At 51.0% G+C, this 19320-nt stretch overlaps 1 long non-coding RNA gene across 1 annotated transcript; it reads left to right on the top strand.

Annotated features, from left to right (window-relative positions):
- Positions 1-5386: 5386 nt before the first annotated feature.
- On the top strand, positions 5387-6296 carry LOC147373111 (uncharacterized). The gene is made up of 2 exons (XR_015164753.1): positions 5387-5501; positions 5759-6296. It is a non-coding gene; the product is annotated as an uncharacterized LOC147373111 (long non-coding RNA).
- The last annotated feature ends 13024 nt before the right edge of the window (positions 6297-19320 follow it).

Below are 19320 nucleotides of genomic sequence, written 5' to 3' on the forward strand. Positions count from 1 at the left end.
CAGGACTAGCACAGGGCAACTTGCAGGCTGGTGGCTGACCCCTGGGGAGCGGAGTCAGGACGAAACGTCCACAGAGGCCTTGACTTTCAACCAAGCAGTTCCACTTCTGTGGAATTACTGGCATAAATATACAGAGATATTTACTACAGCCATGGAAGCCACGGAAACGACCATCACAATGGGATTCAAACACTGTACACCACAGAGCAGTCACACCATGGAATTCCAGGAGCCGTTAGCGAGAACCACGGCACAGAAGAGCAAGTGGAGCCATTTGCCCAGGCCACACACCAGCAGGGGGAGAGGGTCATTGGCCTGATGCTGAAGGGCTGCGAGCGGCATTGTGAGATGAAGAACAGCGCGTGGGATGGTGTAAGAAGCAGCAGAGTGGGTGGCCGGGCGGCATCAGAAATGCTTGTGGGAAGAGGCTGGGAAACAGCCGAGGGTGTTTTACTAGCTGTAAACCCTTTTGCTTTTTTCCATGTTTGTTTCTGTCTCGGTTTGAAAAGCGGTTATTATAGATGGAAAATAACAAAATACAAACTTATTTAGCATCTTTCTGGCAGAAAGGAGCAAGTTGCTTGCAAATAATGTGATGAATCTTTAAAAATATCGCCCTCAAACTTAGAGGCGGGGTGACCTTGGTCTAGATTGGGGTGCAGGCTGGTTCTGGGGGAGGGGGTGTTGGTCCCCTGAGGGCATCCGGGAGGGAATGACCAGCAGTTGACAGCTGCACTGGGCTCAGGGCTGGGGCCTGAGGGAGGGTGGGAGACGGGCCAGCTTGTGACCGGCCAGGCAGGGTCCAGACCACGATGCTGCAGCTGGGCCTGGGGAGCAGAGGCTAGGAAAGAGCAGCAGAAATATCTGCACTCAGACGAGACACATGTGACGATGACAGCTGCCACTGTGTGCCTGGCGTGGTGCTGGGCCCTGCCTCTGAGCATCTCACTGGCTCCTCTGAAGGTCACAGGCTGCAGGCACTCAGTGTCCCCAAGGCACAGACAAGCAAGGGGAGCCATCTGTCCAGACCACACACCAGCAAGGAGAAGAGGGTCATCAGACTATCTGGGCCCCGCCTCCAGAGAGCCCAGGGTCCAGGTGCACAGTGGACACCAGGGCGAGCGGGCACCTTGACTGGCCCTGGGTCTGGGCTTGGCGGTTTAGGATCCCAGAGCCGGCAGCACAGGTCTGGGAGGCTGGGACTGAGAGCTTGCATTTGCCCCCTGCCCCAGAGCGTCCTTAGGGGCTGCAGGTACCCGTATCCCCCACACTGCCCTCTGTGATGAGCAGCACAGAACTTGTATGGTTGAGCCTTTATGCCAGCTCTGATTAGGGATGGTATCCGTGACCCCAGACCCCCAGGCCTGCTGGGCAGGGTCTGTGTTCTGCTCTGTCTTGGGGCCTGAGTCCTAAGGCAATGCTTTGCCTGCACGTGACCTGGCAGGTAGGGGCTTTGCAGAAAAGATTCGCTGATTCCTCTACAGGTGTTTTCACTAGGCAGAGGCTCGGGGCATTATGAACTTGACCCCTAGGGGCCCCTGAGAAAGAAGGGGTCCAAGGGAAGCAGAGGAGGGGGCTGGGGAGAAGGCCCGGCTGTTGTCTCCTAGGGTCACACCCCACCCACCTCACCCAGGGCCACTCGGTGACTCCGTGTGTCTCCCTACAGTCCACCGACACTGTGAGAGCTGCACTCCTAGCTGGGCATTGGCTGTGGAGTAGGGTCAGGGCAGAAGCTGGAGGAGTTCGGTGAGTTATGATTTCTAATAAAAGTCACTGCAAAGCAGGATCAGCGTGAGAATGTTTTATTTATTCTTCTCAGTTTTAGGGAGGGCATTTCTTGCACAAACAGGCCATGCCCCAGTCCCCCAACTGCTGGGAGCCTAGGGCTTTGTTAAGCAGGAGTATTTAGTATTCATCTATCTGGGCTTCCCTGCCCAGGGGGCCACAAAGAGTCTGACACGACTGAAGTAACTAAGACACACACACACACACACACACACACACACCGGGGCTTCCCAGGTGGCACTAGTGGTAAATAACCCACTTGCAAATGCAGAAGATGTAAGAGACACAGGTTCAGTCCCTGGTTGGGAAGATCCCCTGGAGGAGAGGAGGGCATGGCAACCCACTCCAGTGTTCTTGTCTGGAGAACCCCATGGACAAAGGTGCCTGGTGGGCTACGGTCCGTAGGGTTGAAAAGAATGGGACATGACTGAAGTGACTTAGCACACAGGCACATATTTGGGGGTGGGGATGGGCTTGGTTGGATTTAACATATTCAACTAATATTTCTTGAGCATCTGTAGTGTTTCCATACATCCTAAAAGTCTGCCTGGTTTCACCCACATCACTTCTGGTCATCCCAGTAAGAGGCCTGTGAAGTCTTCATCCCCATTTTACAGATAAGACAATGGAGGCTCAGAGAGCCTGGAAGCTCGCTGAAGGTCTATGCAGGCAGAGGCCGGGCAGGATGCTTGGCACACATCTGGGCCTCACCTGACTCTGCTGGGTCTCCAGTTCCTCCCAAGGCTTGACTTCCTTCTCTCCTGAGTCCTCAGGGACTGACTCAGACAACACTGCAGCCCCAAATTCTATGAGCCAGATCCTCCACCCCAGGCTTCCCTCCACTCCCAACACCCAGGCAGGTCCAGATCTCCACTGTACACCCCAGGCCTGCCTACCCCAGAGCATCCCAGCTCCTGGTTGGGAGAAATAGACTCAGATCCCGAGTTTGGGACATCCTTGTTGGGTAAGCCTGGGCAGTGCGTTCCAGAACACCAGAACTCAGGAGGTGATCTTTCTTGAATCTGAGCATTCAGGAAGGTCTGAGCTCCTGGGAGATGGGGGCTGAGATGACCCAGGAGCTAGCAAGGAGGAGGACACACCCCCACAGACGCACACTTGCTTTCTTTACTTTTCATCTGCAAGGCATGTAATGCGCAAAATGCACACGGCTTGGACAGCAAAGAGATCAAACCAGTCAATCCTAAAGGAAATCAACCCTGAATATTCATTGGAAGCACTGATGCTGAAGCTCGAATACTTTGGCCACCTGATGCAAAGAGCCAACTCATTGGAAAAGACCCTGATGCTGGGAAAGATGGAGGGCAGGAGGAGAAGAGGGTGACAGAGGATGAGAGGCTTGGATGGCATCACCGATTCAATGGACATGAGTTTGCGCAAATTCTGAGATGGCTAAGGATAGGGAAGCCTGGCTTGCTGCAGCTCATGGGGTCACAAAGATTCGAACATGACTTAGGAACTGAACAACAACAGCTTGGTTTGCTTTTCCGTGTATGTACCCTTGTGTACGGTCATCTACGCCAAGATACAGGAGAGGCCCCTTGCCCCTTCGCACTCAGTTCTAACTCCTCCCCGCACTGAGGTAATTGGTATTCTGACCTCGTTTATTCTATACCAGTTTTGCCCATTCTTGAACTTCATATAAATGGAATCATACGACGTAGTCTTTTGCTTCTGACTTCTTCCATTTAACATGGTGTCTGTGAGATTCATCCATGCTGTTTCATGTCATGTATTAAATGCTCATCTCTGTCTCTGAAGTGTATCCATTGTACAAGTGTGACTCAGTTTACCCATTCTCCTCCCAGTGGACATTGGCCCATTTCTACTCTTCATTTTCTCACTTCCACTGTATAATCATAAGGGATTTGATTTATGAATGTGACTTTATTACGAATGTGGCAGCTAAACCATTTTGGCCCTTGTCTTTGGATGGATGGACTCTTTTCTCTTACTTTTCACCAAGAGGTGGAATTTCTGGGTCATCGGGTGGGTATGTTAAAAAACCAGTTAATAAATGCTAATAAATGTTTAACCACCCAGCTTTTTGCGGAGAAAAAAAAAAAAAAAGCCCTGCTGTGTAGTGCTGGCCAGTTTTCATGGCATAAATAATTCCACTATGGCTGACTTCAAGCTACCCATGTGCAGTCACCATATCTAGACTTAAAAGAGAGGCATGTGATGGGACCTTGGTCCCCCTAGGAGCCAGCTCAGGATCACCACCACCTGGGCTGCTCTTTTCCTCTGGAACTTGTTCAAGCAGAACAGGGCCTCTGAACCCAGAGACTGGGCTGCTGTGTGTCCATTCATTGTCCCTGCAGAGTCATATTTGCTTTTCTGCTGTCCCCCAAGTCCAGTCTGTGGGTTCAAGGGCAGTGCCCACCTCTCAGCAGAGCATTAAAGGGGGTGCGTGTTCACCTGGCTGGCAGTAGGGATCAATGAACTGTGGAGAGCTGCCCACCTTGCAAGTATCCCTTTGCTGCCAACCTTGGAGGATGTAGGTCTTATTATTAAGGAAAGTGGTCAGTTCCTTACAGAAACTGAGGCTCACTGACTCGATGGACATGAATTTGAGCAAGCTCCAGGAGTTGGTGATGGACAGGGATGCCTGGTGTGCTGCAGTCCATGGGGTCACAAAGAGTCGGACACGACTGAGTGACTGAACCGAACTGAAGCTGAATGGCACCTCTCAAGCTGAGGCCTGGGAAGAAAAGACCTGATGTCAGAGAAATGAGCCTCTAGTGACTTTTCAGGCTCCTTTATAGGCTGGTCGGGGGTGGGTAATGGCCCCACAGGCCTCATGACACCCTGAAGCTCCCTCAGAGGGCTGGGCCAGCCAGTCAGGCCTTTCTGCCTCATTTGAAGCCTCCGATTCCCCACTGTGTAGTCGCGGGTGGCATCTTACAGGCATAGCCAGCCAGCCCTCAGTGAGCTGGGTGCAGAAGGCTCTTCAGTCCTGATGCACGGCAGCTATTAACAGACATGCTGCTCTGAGGACCTGAAGCCTCCGAGGACACATCTGCTCCTCAGAAGGCTCTCGGATGTGACAATCTTCTGTCCCTGCACCCTGTTTGCCCTGAGGGAAGGGGGGTACCGTTCCCATTCCTTCCCCGCAGCTCCCCTGTGCCTGTCCATCAGGCACCAACTGGCCCCTGACTCCCCCCACCCGCATCCACCCCTACCTTGCAATAGACATCTCCCAGCTCCACACTGCCTGCAAGATCAAGGAACCTCCTGGGTTCCTTGTCTTCAGGGTTTTAACAGACGGTGAATCCGCTGCTTCCCAGAACATCTCCTGTCACTCACCATCCGGCCCTTCTCTGTGGACGTTCCACTCACTTTGCACAGCCTGTGCCCTTTTTGGAGCGTGGACCCCCATCTCCTACCTGGTGGGCTCAGCCCCGAAGACCTGGCTCAATAACATCTCTTCTGCACCAGGCCTCCCCATCCTCTGGGAGAATTTGCCCCTGACCCAGCGCCGCAGGTCTGCCTCCAGAACACTTCATTGTATGGTGATGGGGTGGAGACTGTCTGCCCTCAAGGTCACAGACAAGGTCATCTTCCTCTTGGGGCCTTGGGGCTTAGCCTTGAGCCCAGCACTTAGCAGCAGCAACTCAGGAAGTGTCCACATTTTATTGAAAATGAGAGAAGAAATATCTCGGCCCTAAGGAACGCCGCCAATACCTCCTGGCCTGAAGGTGATCCAGAGAGGGTGCAGAGGGTGGGGTGGGGGGTAGGGAGATGGGGAGGTGGAGAGGTGGGGGGGGAGTGGGAGAGGTTGGGGGGGGAGTGGGAGAGGTGGAGTGGGGTACGACCTTTGGCGTCCTGTCTCTGAGGAGGGTCTCCAGGCCCTGCCGTGGTGGCAGCCGTGGAAAGAGCCCCCGGCTGAGCGCTTGTCATGGGTCCCCCATCCCGCAGCTGCACGTGCAAAGTGGTCTCGCTTTCCTTCCTTCAGCCCGGCAAAGGCGGAGCCAAGGATGAGGCAAGAGAACGTGGACTTTGGGGCTACAGTTACCCGCGTTGCTTCCTGCCTGTGCGACCGACCGTCTCAACCCCGGGGGCAGATGCTCCAGCCGTGGGTTGTCAGACGTGGGACCGAAGGCCCCTGCAGAGGACCTGCGGCCCCAGGGGCTCGGCCAACAGAAGCTGCTGTCACCTCCCCGGCTTCCCTGGCCCAGCCTTGTGTGGTTTTGCTCCAGCTTGACTCGGTCTCAGCTGCGTGGTTTTTAAATGCAAATAAGAGGTGTCCTTCCGCTGTGTTCCCCCAAAACCGTCATGATCTCCTATAAACAGAGTAGAACTTAGACTCGGCGGGTCACTGCTAGGGAACTGGGATTGGGGCCGGGTTTTCTTTTCCTTCTTTCTCAAATGTTTTTTTGAGATGAGACTCTGTTCCTGCCCCAACCTTGTCTGAACCCCTGCTTGAACATCTGGTTCGTGGGTATATGTGAGGAGTGAAATAAAACGGGAAAGTGAACATCAGCCCAAACAAAGAATAAGTTCTGCTTCTAACATTCCAGACCAGGGTGTCGTGGGTGGAGGTGGGAGGGCTCTGTGGGTCCAAGGCCCTGGCGTCCACTCGTGAACTGCCAGGACATATCCTGAGCTTCTCTGAGACTTGGTTCCTCACGTCTGAGATGGACTAATCACATCCATCTCCAAACACTGCTGGGGGATCAAATGAAATAAGGTGTGGAGACAACATTTTCCACACTGAGATACAGGGTATAACTCCTAACCACCAAGGATCTTTCACCATTTAAAAAATGTGTGGTCTATCCATAAATGGAATATTATTCAGCCTTTAAAAGGGAGGAAATTCTGACATATGCTACGACATGAACGAACTTTGAAGACGGACTACTAAGTGAAATACGCCAGTCATAAAAAGATAAATCTTTTATGATTCCACTCATATGTGATACCTGGAGGAGTCAAGTTCATAGAGACAGAAAGTAGAAGGGTGGGTGTTGGGGGCTGGGGGCAGGGAGGATGGGGAATTAGTGTTTGATGGGCAGAGAATTTCAGTTTGGAAAGATGAAAAAGTTCAAGAGATGGATGGTGGTGATGGCTAAACAAACATGTGAACATACTAAACGCCTCTGAACTCGACCCTTAAAAACAGCTGACATGCTAAATTTTATGTTATATATATTCTATCACCAAAAAAAAAGGTGTGACAGCCACTTGGGGAACGGAAATGAAGGGATGGAAGCACACACCTCATTTCCAGAAAACAAAGGGTGTGTGCGTGTGTGGGATTTGCTTTATGTAGATGACAAGTAAAATAAAGGGAAACGAGAAAACTTTAAAAAGGAAGCATGCCAGTCCACGGAGCTGAGGTTTTTATAGCCTCTCAGCCAGTGTCCTTCAACACTGGAGAAAGACTGATATGGCTTGTAACATTTTGAAAGGTCAAAACCAAGTGAAACGCCAGCCTACTGCCTAAATGCATGATAATAGCAAATCTAAAAATTAATTACAGGGTCCTTCCTGCTGACGCCTGGTGCCGCTCAGAGGTGCCACTGTGCTCAGATGCCTTCCACTGCTTCTATTCTCAGGAGCAGCTCAGCTCTGCCTCATGCCATTGTTCCCGGACAACGATACGTTTTGAAATGAAAACCATTCTAGTTGGACACAAAGGAGACAGCTTCCGGATTCCGAGCCCAGAGGGGAATAAAAACTCTACTCAGCTGAGGGCGGAAGGGGCAGCCATTCAAGGAGGGCATCTGGGGAGCCCTGAGTCAACTTCAGACTCCCTGAGGTGCATGAGTCCCCGCAAGATACACGCTGGGGGAGTGGGGAGGGCACCCATTACAGCCAAGCGATCCATGTGATGGTGTCTGATCAAGTTCTCCCAACCGTCCTGCCTCCATCATTTCTGTTTCCCAGAGGAGCAAAGCAGCACCCACGGAGGCTAAGCTTGCCCAATGTCATCCGTTCTAACACTCAGGCTGGATTCAATGCTTGCCCCCCCGATGGCCAAGAAGGAGCAGGAGACCGAGGATCCATCGCCAGCTGGTATCTAGGAGGCCTTAGGGAAGCATGTTTTCATTAGCTTATTTTGGAGATGGGGCTAATTTCTGCTCCAGTCAGTATTGAAACCAAGCAGGATCCTGGGCACAGAAGCTTTTTTTTCACCCCATTTCTTGTTCGTTAGGGAATGGCCTTCTGACTCTGTGATCTTCTCTGAGTTCCAAAGGGCAGATTTGAACAACTACTTATCAGGGAAGGGAGGGGATGCAGAGACAAGGGAGGAACAGCCAGGAAACGGTGATGCAGCCTTGGGGTTCTGTCCTGGTTCTGCCTCAAGGGATACACACAAAAATATCTTGGAGTTCTTTACAGAACTAAAACCCCCAACAGATGGAAGGTGCTAGCATTCTTTATTCTAGAGAAGACCATGAAAGGAGTGCAGGCCCTGCATGTAACCTCATCCTGGTCAGCAGACCCCTCCCTCATTAGGAAGCTCCTCTCCCAAACCTCCCAGGTTCGCACACATCGTTTTGAGAGACAGGAGCCTGCTGTGTCCCCCTCCCTGGCAAAGCAATAATGCTATCCTTTTCTACTTCACCCAAAACTCTGAGCTTCAATTCAGCACCAGTGCACAGAAGCTAGGTTTTCAGCATCAGTTTGGTAAGAAGCTGCGAGGTTACCTCCATCTGTACCAACCCAACGCTTGCTGGCTGGGGACTCTGCGGTGTTGCTGCATGGCACGGAACAGGTGACTCAGAACATAAAGGCTTCAGCCAGGTTTTAAGTGACACAGCCACACCTAACCTCCAGGGGAGTGGGAGGCGCAGTTTTGCCCTGCAGCAGGGAGGTTGGGACCAGGTTTATCTGATTCCATGGTGTTTTCCTCACTTGCTTCCTAGGTTATTTGCCAGGGAGAGAGGAAATGTATGAGATATACTTTGTTAAACATCAAATTCTCTGCAGGTGTAAATTCCTCATGTGAAATACAAATGTAAGCTACTAATGTATTACTGTTGTTGTTATTAGTGATATTAATAAACCTTTTCAGAGGAGGAAATGGCAACCCACTGCAGTATTTTTGCCTGGAAAATCCCATGGACAGAGGAGTCTGGTGGGCTACAGTCCATGGGGTCGCAAAGAGTTGGACACGACTGAGCAGACAGCACACACCTGTGTTTCACAACATCCGAGAATCAGACATGACCATGAACCCAAAGTGGTGGGAGGTGCACTCTTCCGGCCAGGACAGAAGGCTCTGAGCGGACCCCACACTGTGGCCATGCTCGCTGCATTTGGCTTCTGCCGTACTGGCTGTCATTAGAGTTTTTCTTCCTCTGCGGAAGTTTCTATGATTAGCCAATCCCAAAGCCACAGAACCATCAGAATTTTAACAGACTTGGGCTCCAGAGCTTGACTGCAAACATTGTGATGCACAGCTATGGATGGAAAGCAATGGGTCTTTACAAAGTGACTGAACACTGTGCCTTTTAAGCTATTCCTCGGGGCCCCAGGGCCCTGCAGGGGTGATGGAGAGGTTTCTGGGAAAACAGTCAGTGGTGGGGGGATCATTTAATTGTCTCCATTTTTCTGTCCCTGGCGCTCTCCCAAAGTTATGTCACCAGTTAAAAAAAACTCATCAAGAAAGATCTGACAACTTCTAAAATTTCCAAAGGTCTGTCCTTGAGTTTCATGCTGGCAACTGTTCCTTTATTCTCTTCCTCTGCAGTTGTTTCTTTTCCTTTCTCCTTTCCAGCTGATGGCATCCTCTTATCTCCACTCTCCCGCTACCACCCTATCCCTGCCCTGGACACACACACACACACACACACACACACACACACACACACACCCTTAGCTCTGGGTTCTTTCTTTGCACTTCTCTGACGGGACGTGCAGTGTCTTGCAGAAGAGAACACTTGCAGAACACTTCTTTGGACTCAAGCAGATCTGCGTTCAAATCCAGCCTCTGACTTTAACTTGGCTGTGTGTTCTTGGGCAGTTCCTTAAGTTCCCTGAGCCTAATTTCCTCACTACAACATGGGGAAGGTAATACCTGGTTTGCAGAGTTTGGTGTGTGACTATGACTAATTTCCACTTCTTCCTCCCTTTCCCACTGCAGCTCTGCCTCGAGCCTTTCCAGCCCTGTGTGTCCCCCAGTTCCAGGTGGGGCCCTGGCTCACCCAGCACTGGAGGGCCTTAGTCCCCCTTCTGGAGCTCGGGAGAGATTGGGCGGGGCTCACAGAACTTGGATGCTGGGGCTCTGGCAGAGGGACAGCCCAGGAGAGGAGTGGGCTGTGAAAGGCAGAGAGGATCCACATACGTCCTGCTCAGAACACAAGCTGCACCAGCCTTAGAGATGTGAAGGTTTAAGGGAGAATTTCTGACGATCGCTTTTGGCTGTTTGCATCGGGCTCCTGGACCATGGCTCCATTCAGAGGCTGCCCCATGTGTGTCCATGACCCCAAGAATCATCCTCACATCAATGTTTCATCCCTTCACAGCTCTGTCCCTGGCACAGGCTTGTCCACAGCCCTGTGTGTGCTGGGCCCTCAGGAAACCCTGGTTCCGGCCCAGGCCCCTGTCTGCCAGTTTCTTGGTAACCCCGGGCTCAGCTTCCTGCTGGGGCCTCCAGCTTCCTCAGCTCCCCATCCTGGGCCTCCTGCTCGGTCATTCCTTGCCCTCTTGCAACCTTCTTTGCGTTGTCACGAGGCAACCTGGACTTGGGGTGCTGGGATGACTTAAAGCCTCTTCTGTTTCTGGGGCCTGCCTCCTCCTCAATGCCCTTGCCTGCTCCCAATGCCCACTTGCCTGTGGCCTCTGATGGGAGGGCCGTGTGAGACAGTTTCTAACTAGATCGGGGCCTGCTTCTGCTTTTCCCCGACTGCTCACCTCAGCGCATCCCTTTGTTGTCTCTGGGGCGTCTGACGCTAAAGAGGCCCCTGGCTAAGGAGACGCCCTGGACCAGGAGGTTGGCTGATTTCTGGCATCAGCCTGGTTCCCAGGGCATGGCTGCCCTGGAAGGGGTTCCTCAATGGACTGATCCCTTCCTGGTGGAAGCTAAGCCTCCGGTCAGGCTTGGGAAGGTCCAGTGGGTGTCCTCTCCATGACTCCTTCGACCCAGGTGTGGCTTCTGCTCACCATCCCTCCCCAGAACTCTCGTCAATGCTCCATATATAGTCCCACAGTGGTGTCCCCTTCAGGATCACGCAGTGTCAGAGTTAGGGTGGGTTGCGCTGAGACCATCCACCCCAAGGCCTTTGTCTTACACCTGGGGAACAGGTCACCAGCTCAGGGGCCAGCCAGGGCCAGAGTCTGGTCTTCTGATGCTCAACCCAGCACACAGGCCTCCTCCAGAGCCATCCCTGCACAAGCAGCTCTGGGCTTTGCTCTGAAGTGAGCACAGACAGTGGAATCACTTGTATGGCAACTCCCCACCCTACTCCCCGCTGGACCCCTGGTAAGGCTTCCCCGTGAGGGTGACGTCCTGGCTTACGGCTGGCCGGCTTGGCCCAGGTGTCCTTCATGCTGGCACCGAGTGTGATCGCTTTATAGGAGCCAGGTACCTTCAGATCACCCAGATCTTTTAGCACTAAGATCTCCAGGACCACGGAAGGAAAGATGCTCTCACCTCGAGAGCGCTGGAGCAATCAGGGAACGGCTGAGTCTCCTTTCCTATCCTGGCTCATTCCGAGGCCCGAGTTCACTGTGTTACTTGTTACTGGCTCCTCTTCTGCAAGCGGGCATAGCTGAAGTATGGAGGTGGAGTTAGATGTGCATACTATGTGACTCCACTGTTCGTGGGGAGTGACAGCTAGGTCCCCCAAGCAAAAATCACCCAGAAATCCAGGCCAAGGTCGGTGGCTGCCATGGTTTGGGGGCAGAGCTGACAGCAGTCACAGTGGATGGGATTCATTCTGGCCCATCCCACACTGCGGTTTGGGGAGAGCTTATTTGTAAGAATGAAGTACATCTCTAGGTCATCGGAAAGCTATAATTTTGGAAATTGTAACATGTCATGGGGTGATGCTGCACTGAAAGAAGTTTCCAGGGGCCAGGGAGGAACCAAGGAGGAGAATCAAAAGGAAGGAACGGGCAGAGCGTCCACAGCCCCACCACGGGAGGAGCCCTGCCTCTGTGGGGCTGTCGATCCATCCTGCTCGTTACTCTTTCTTGAAGAGATGCTTCCTAGACTCTGGCTGTGCCCCAGGCACTGGGTGAGGTTCTGGCAGCCCTGGAAGGACACAAGAAGAGGGGCGGAGGTCCCTGCCTCTTCCTGGCTGCCTTCGGAGTGGGTGCCCCCTGCACTCAGGATGCGCTGGCCTGAGCTTCTTTGTGTTCCTTAAACAGTCAAGCTCATCTCTGCTCCGGGGCCTTTGCCCGTGCTCTCCTCCTTCTGTTCAGGATGCTGGTTCCTTGATTTTTTTTCATGAGTGGCTCCTTCTCGTTAACTGGGTCTCAGCTCAAAGTTACCTCTTGGGAGGGGTCTTTGTCGATGAGTGTCATTCACTTTCTGACCTGTTTTTATCCATTCTGCTTTATTTTCTTTACAGCTCTTACCACTCTCTGGAATTCTGACTTAGTTCTTTATTGTCTGTGCTCACTAACTGGGCTCTCAGGTCCATGACAACAGGAAGCCTGCCTGTCTCATTCTCCTCTAGATCTCAAGATCTCTCCTAGAATAGTGCCTGACAGACAGAAAGGGCTCGGTAAATAAATATTCATTGATGAATCAAGTTCCACATAGAACTCTCGAGCCGGCTCTTTGTGTCAGGCACTGTGCTTGGCACGACAAAGCTGTAAGTAAGTTGATGGTGCACATGCTTCCATACAGTTGCACCGTTTTCCATTTAATCTTTATAGGAGCCTCGTTGGGAGAGAATTAATATTATTTCCATAGTGTAAACAAGACCATTGTAAATAACTTGTTCAGCCAGTCCCATCACTTCATGGCTAATAGATGGGGAAAAAGTGGAAACAGTGGCAAATTTTATTTTCCTCGGATCCAAAATCTCTGTGGGCTGTGACTGCAGCCGTGAAATTAAAAGACACTTGCTCCTTGGAAGAAAAGCTATGACAAACCTAGACACAGTATTAAAAAAGCGGAGATGTCATTTTGCCAACAAAGGTCCATATAGTCAAAGCTATGACTCTTCTGGTAGTCATGTATGGACGTGAGAGTTGGACCATAAAGAAGGCTGAGTGCTGAAGAAGTGATGCTCTCGAACTGTGGTGCTGGAGAAGACTCTTGAGAGTCCCTTGGACAGCAAGGAGATCACACCAGACAATCCTAAAGGAAATCAACCCTGTGTATTCACAGGAGTGATGCTAAAGCTGAAGTTCCAATACTTTGGCCACCTGATGTGAAGAGTTGACTCATTGAAAAAGACCCTGATGCTGGGAAAGACTTAGGGCAGGAGGAGAAGAGAGCGGCAGAGGATGAGATGGTTGGACGGCATCGGTAACTCAATGGACGTGAGTTTGAGCAAACTCCAGGAGATAGTGAAGGACAGGGAAGCCTGGCGTGCTACAGTTCATAGGGTTGCAAAGAGTCAGACATGAGTTAGCGGCTGAATAGCAATAAACAACAACAACAGACCATAAAGGTAAATAACCTGTTTCTTTGTGTGGTTCCACCCTTCTTCTTTTGCCCCTGTCATGAGAGCACATCCCAGGGAGGGGCTGTTCCTTCATTCTGGATCCCAGAAAGAAGATGCCATGGATAAGAGCCTTGGCTGACCAGGGGTTTAACTTGAGAGAGAAATACACTGTGGTGTTCGCAAGCCATGGAGAATCTGGGTTGTCTGTGACCACAGCATAACTGAGCAAGACCTGATTAGTGCACTGGCTATAAGAACATTGATAAGGAAACACTTTCTGGAGGAGGGCGCAGGTGTGGTTAGCTAGAGATACCCTGAAGAAGAGATGGGAAGATGCTGGGCCACAGAGGCACCTACAGGCAAGCATTCTGACCCCACACGATTTCTCATCTCTGCACTGACAGTCATGGGGATGCTGGTGTATTGTTTCCTGAATGGACACCCCATCACCCCAGGTTTATAACCAGGCCCCAGTCTGCCTCGCCAGCCTCGTCTCCCTACTGCTTTTCTCTCTGGACCCTGTGTTCTTTCCTGTCTCTATCCTGAACTCACAAAAGGGCAAGCATCTGGGGAAATGACTTCCTCTTTCCAAACCTCAGTTTCCCACCTGTGAGAGGAAGGATAATGAGAACTCTTGGGATTAAGAGTTGAGTTAATGCGGGAAAGTGCCTGGCCCTCTGTAGATGCTTGTTGAATGAGTGAATGAATAAACAAGTGAATGAATAAACACTCGAAGTCTGGTGCCAGAGAATGATCCAGCTCATGAGGGTCTCTTCCGATTTGAGTTGTTACAACTCAGTCTCTTCTGGCTTGAGCACTTCTGGAAAAGCTGATAAAGCCACCATTTTTGAACCTCCAGAAATTGAGACAGCGGTGACCTCGGCAAGGGGCACCCCTCCCACGAGTGTCATTTTGCAGCAGGCTACAGCCTCACCTGCCAGAGGCAGGGGCGGGGGAACCAGGGTCAGCTGGAGCCACTGAGCAGAGAGACGCGTGTTCCAGGGCAGCTGTTCTCTTCTGAATGCTGCTCCTGGGTGTGCAGGCTCCTGGGAACACGGCAATTGATTTCTGTACAGCAGACACAAAGGCCCACGCGACATGGGACCTGGAGAGACACTGTGACGGTCAGTCATTGCCAGGCCTGGCGTTGGGCCTGTGTTTGTTTCAAAGAAGGCAGCCCACCAGCTGGCTGGGTACCCCTTAGTGGATTCTTAAAACCCAGACACTGAAAAATGCTTCTCCTTGCCAACTAATTGAAACACAAGTTCAGCTTGAGAAGCACATATATGTTGCAGAATTGTTTATGTAATAATATCAAGTCACTGCCAAATCCAAGGACTGTGTAAGGTATGTGGGAAACATGGAGATGGAAGGAGAGAGCTAACACTGACTGAGCATCTACTATGTACAAGGCGTCTTGTAGACATGTTTTCATTTAATTCTCACAATAGCCAGGCGACATGAGTGCTAATAACTCATGATATGCAGTGAAACACCTACTTCTGCTTTATTGACTACACCAAAGGCTGTGTGGATCACAACAAACTCTGGAAAATTCTTAAAGAGATGGGAATACCAGACCACCTGACCTGCCCTCTGAGAAATCTGTATGCAGGTCAAGAAGCAACAGTTAGAACTGGACATGGAACAGACTGGTTCCAAATCGGGAAAGGAGTACGTCAAGGCTGTATATTGTCACCCTGCTTATTTAACCTATATGCAGAATACATATCATGTGAAATGCCAGACCAGATGAAGCACAAGCTGGAATCAAGATTTCTGGGAGAAACATCAATAACCTCAGATGTGCAGATGACAATACCTTTATGGTAGAACTAAAGAGGCTCTTGATGAAAGTGAAAGAGGAGAGTGAAAAAGTTGGCTTAAAGCTCAACATTCAGAAAACTAAGATCGTGGCGTCTGGTCCCATCACTTCATGGCAAATAGATGGGGAAACAATGGAAACAGTGAGAGACTTTATTTTGGGGGGCTCCAAAATCACTGCAGATGGTGACTGCAGCCATGAAATTAAAAGATGCTTGCTCCTTGGAAGAAAAGCTATGACCAACCTAGACAGCATATTCAAAAGCAGAGACACTAGTTTGCCAACAAAGGTCCGTTTAGTCAAAGCTATGGTTTTTCCAGTAGTCATGTATGTATATGAGAATTGGACTATAAAGAAAGATGAGCACAGAATTGATGTTTTTGAACTGTGGTGTTGGAGAAGACTCTTGAGAGTTCCTTGGACTGCAAGGAGATCCTAAAGGTCAATCCTAAAGGAATCAGTCCTGAACATTCATTGGAAGGACTGATGTTGAAGCTGAAACTCCAATACTTTGGCCACCTGATGCGAAGAACTGACTCATTAGAAAAGACCCTGATGCTAGGAAAGATTGAAGGCAGGATGAGAAGGGGACCACAGAGGGTGAGATGGTTGGATGGCATCACCCACTTGATGGACATGAGCTTGAGTAAGCTCCAGAAGTTGGTGATGGACAGGGAAGCCTGGCGTGCTGAAGTCTATGGGGTTGCAAAGAGTCGAACACGACTGAGAGACTGAACTGAACTGAACAGGTGAAGGAGCAGAGGCTCAGGAAGCTTGAGTAGCAGGCCCAGGGCTGCAGAGCTCAGAACAGGCAGAGCCTGGACTCAAATTCTTGCAGTCTGATCCCCCAAACTGTGATGCTCACGTTGCTACCTCTGTGACCCTGTGTAGCCTCTGAATGGCTGAAAGGGAACACAGGAGGGCTGGGCTCTAGTTACACTGCATTCTCTTGGGAGCAGGACTGAATTGAGGCAGGTGAGCCTTCAGACTGTACCAGGTCTTAGCTGCAGCAGACTCTTTGTTGTAGCATGTGAACTCTTACTTGTGGTCTGTGGGTTCTACTTCCCTGACCAGGGATGAAACATGGCCCCCGGCACTGGGAGCAGAGTCTTAGCCACCAGATCGCCAGTGTGTGTTCAGTTGTGTCTGACTCTTTGTGACCACGTGGACTGTAGCCCGCCAGACTCCTCTGTTCATGGGATTTTCCGGGCAAGAATACTGGAGTGGGTTGCCATGCCCTTCTCAAGGGGATCTTCCCAACCTGGTTATCGAACCTAGGTCTCCTGCATTGCCGGCAGATTCTTTACCTGGGAAGCCCCCAGATCACCAGGGAAGTCCCTAAATTACTGTTATTTTAAGCTACCAAGCATGTGGCCAAGCAGCCCTAGGACACTAACACAGGGATGACAATGGTGGATCAGCTTCTCCTCTCTGTGGGGGCAGTGAGTTCGGGCCCCAGCTTGAACAGTGCACTTCCTCAGTGAAACCAGCTCAACCCCATTGGAAGCCTGTGGTTATACCATTACACCCACTGGAAGTCCTCGCCCCCATCCCAAGGGTGCTGTGGTGAAGACATGGCTATCACATTTCCCATCACATTTCCCAAGGGGCAGGTGAACACTCCATGTAGATTAGAGGGTTGGTTGCAGGGCAGAGGGGTCTGCACAGGCCAGCTGCCAACACCAGAAGAGAGAAATTACAGAAAGACACACACTCATTCCCAACCCTGTCCCACCCCCTAGATTATTTTTAAAATTCTTTAAAATTCAGAATTTTATCAACTGCTTGTTAATATCCAAACATCTCTATTTACTGTATTTTTCCATGCGGTAATAGTGATGGGCTGAAAAGCTGGCAAATACAGCTATGTTCTCATGCTAAACAGCAGAGCCAAGCCTCGGCAGATTAGTCATTGAAATTCACCCCTTTAAAGATTGTCATTTAGGCATCAAGGCAGAATCAGAGTGGATAATCATTGCTAGCTCGCCCCCCCCACCACCCGCCCAGCTCATCTCAAGAATGTGAGGTGTTCTGATCTTTGTGTAATATTGTTTCCAGTAACTGGCTTTTAGGGGAAGAAGTGGCGATTAATGAGCCAATGAAAACACTAATTTCCATATATTAGAGATGATGAAATATGTTAATGGCTTAAACAAAGCTAATCTACAAGATTAAGAATATAAAAGACAATTTTAAGGGCAGAGGCTCCATATTGAGTTTTTGGCAGCTGATTAGAATGCTGACGCGTGGCTGTGCAGGGAGAGTGGCTGGAGGCGGCACAGCTCATGGGACAGGATGCCTCCAGCATCGGAACGTGGGGGAGGCGTCCTGCTGGCTGCTCAGTGCTGTGTGACCTTGAGCCACTGACTCAGCCTCTCTGAGGCTCCAATCCCTCATCTGTCTCCCTCTCAAAGAGTCATGAGACTAAAGTGTTAGTCACTCAGTCGTGTCCGACTCTTTGTGACCCCATGTACCGTAGCCTGCTGAGCTCCTCCGTGCATGGAATCCTCCAGGCAAGAATACCAGAGTGGGTGGCCATTCTCTTCTCCAGGGGATCATATTGACCCACGGACTAAAGACAGACATGTTCAAGTGCTTTGCAAATGGTAAGGCGCCCCACAAATGTTAGGAAGCCCAAGGCCAAGGGGATTTGAATAGACTGAGCAGTGAAAACCTTCTGAGGTGAATTCCCGGTAAGTGCAGCGATCTTTTGTGTTGTTTTTCCTCCTGCAGCTTCCTAAGATGCTTTAAAAGGAAATCTAGAACTTCCCTGGTAGTACGGTGATTAAGAATCCTCCTGCCAATGCTGGGGACATGGATTAGGTCCCTGGTCCAGGAAGATCTCACCTTGGGGTAACTAAGCCTGGGCGCCACAACTATGGAGCCTGTGCTCTAGAGCCCAGGACCCAGAACTTCTGAAGCCCGTGTGCCCAGAGCCCGTGCTCCGCAAGAAGAGAAGCCGCTGCAGTGAGATGCCCGAGCATCACAGCTAGAGAGTAGCCGCTGCTCACTGCAAGTAGAGAAAGCCTGCATGTAGCAGTGAAGACACAGTGCAGCCAAAAGGAAATAAATAAATACAGTGTTTTGTTTTGTTTTACAGAGGAAATCTACAGGCTTCACGATGAGGCTTGTTGGTCACCCCCAACCTACACAGCAGGTAGAGGAGTGTCTGGACCTTTCGTTCCTAAGTTGCTCGCCACTACTGTCCCCGCTGGGAACCACAGCTGGAGAAGGCACCTCCCCTTCAGTAGAGCAGTGACGATTAGAGGACACCGTGGCAAGACCACGCTCAGCAGTGGTTCTCAGCAACAAGTGACTAAGCTGGCCGGGACCCGCTCAGCCACAGACAAGACGGTCCCCAGGGCTGGGCTTGCACAGGATCGAGCTTCTGGAAGGTAGCCAGCCCAATCCCCACTGCAACTTTAGGGGAGAAGGCAGGAAAGCTGTCCTCTCCATGGGCTTTCAGGGCCTCCAGAGGCCCCTGCTTATTTGGGGGCGCATATGTAGATATTGAAAGGTGGTGGCATCTTCTGGAAGGGCCCTTGTCTCAGGAATGTAAGAAGTTTTGGCTTTGGGCTTCCTGTGTCCTCTTTCATGGTCCCCATGAGGTGGACACGTGGCTGCCAGTGCTGCCTTGGTCCCACTGGGGCCAGGCCCTGCCTCTCCGCCTCCCGTCACAGACAGACCTCCCTCACCTACCACTGCCTCTTTCAGGCTCAAATCAGCTTTTCCATTAAGTCCCTTCTGCTCTCTTGTCCGGAGCTCTGCAGCCGCCAGCTGACAGTGTCCACAGCGGGTCTGTATCGACCGCCATCTGCCCTGTGAAAGGGACGGGGCGCTGTGCCCGCTGGGTCCCTGCATCCCCAGAGTCCGTGTTTGTTTGCCTCTTTCTTGCCAGCTCTCTTTATCTTTGGAATTTGTGCTTTTCAAGCTGTGTGTTTATTCTCACCTTCAGCTTAATCTAACGTGTTACTGCTTCTGGCTCAGTCCTTTCTCTGTTTTTGGTTTTTAGGGGGCTGGGGGCGGGTGGAGGAAATACAGGTGGAACAGACTGTTTGAGGGTTAATAGAAGCAGCTCCCCAGGACTCTTACACAGCGAGTGTGGACATAAAGCAAATA

Source organism: Bos grunniens, chromosome 5 (assembly GCF_055505025.1).
Source record: "Bos grunniens cultivar Pamir isolate PY7600 chromosome 5, Bosgru_T2T1.0, whole genome shotgun sequence".
NCBI lineage: Eukaryota > Metazoa > Chordata > Mammalia > Artiodactyla > Bovidae > Bos > Bos grunniens.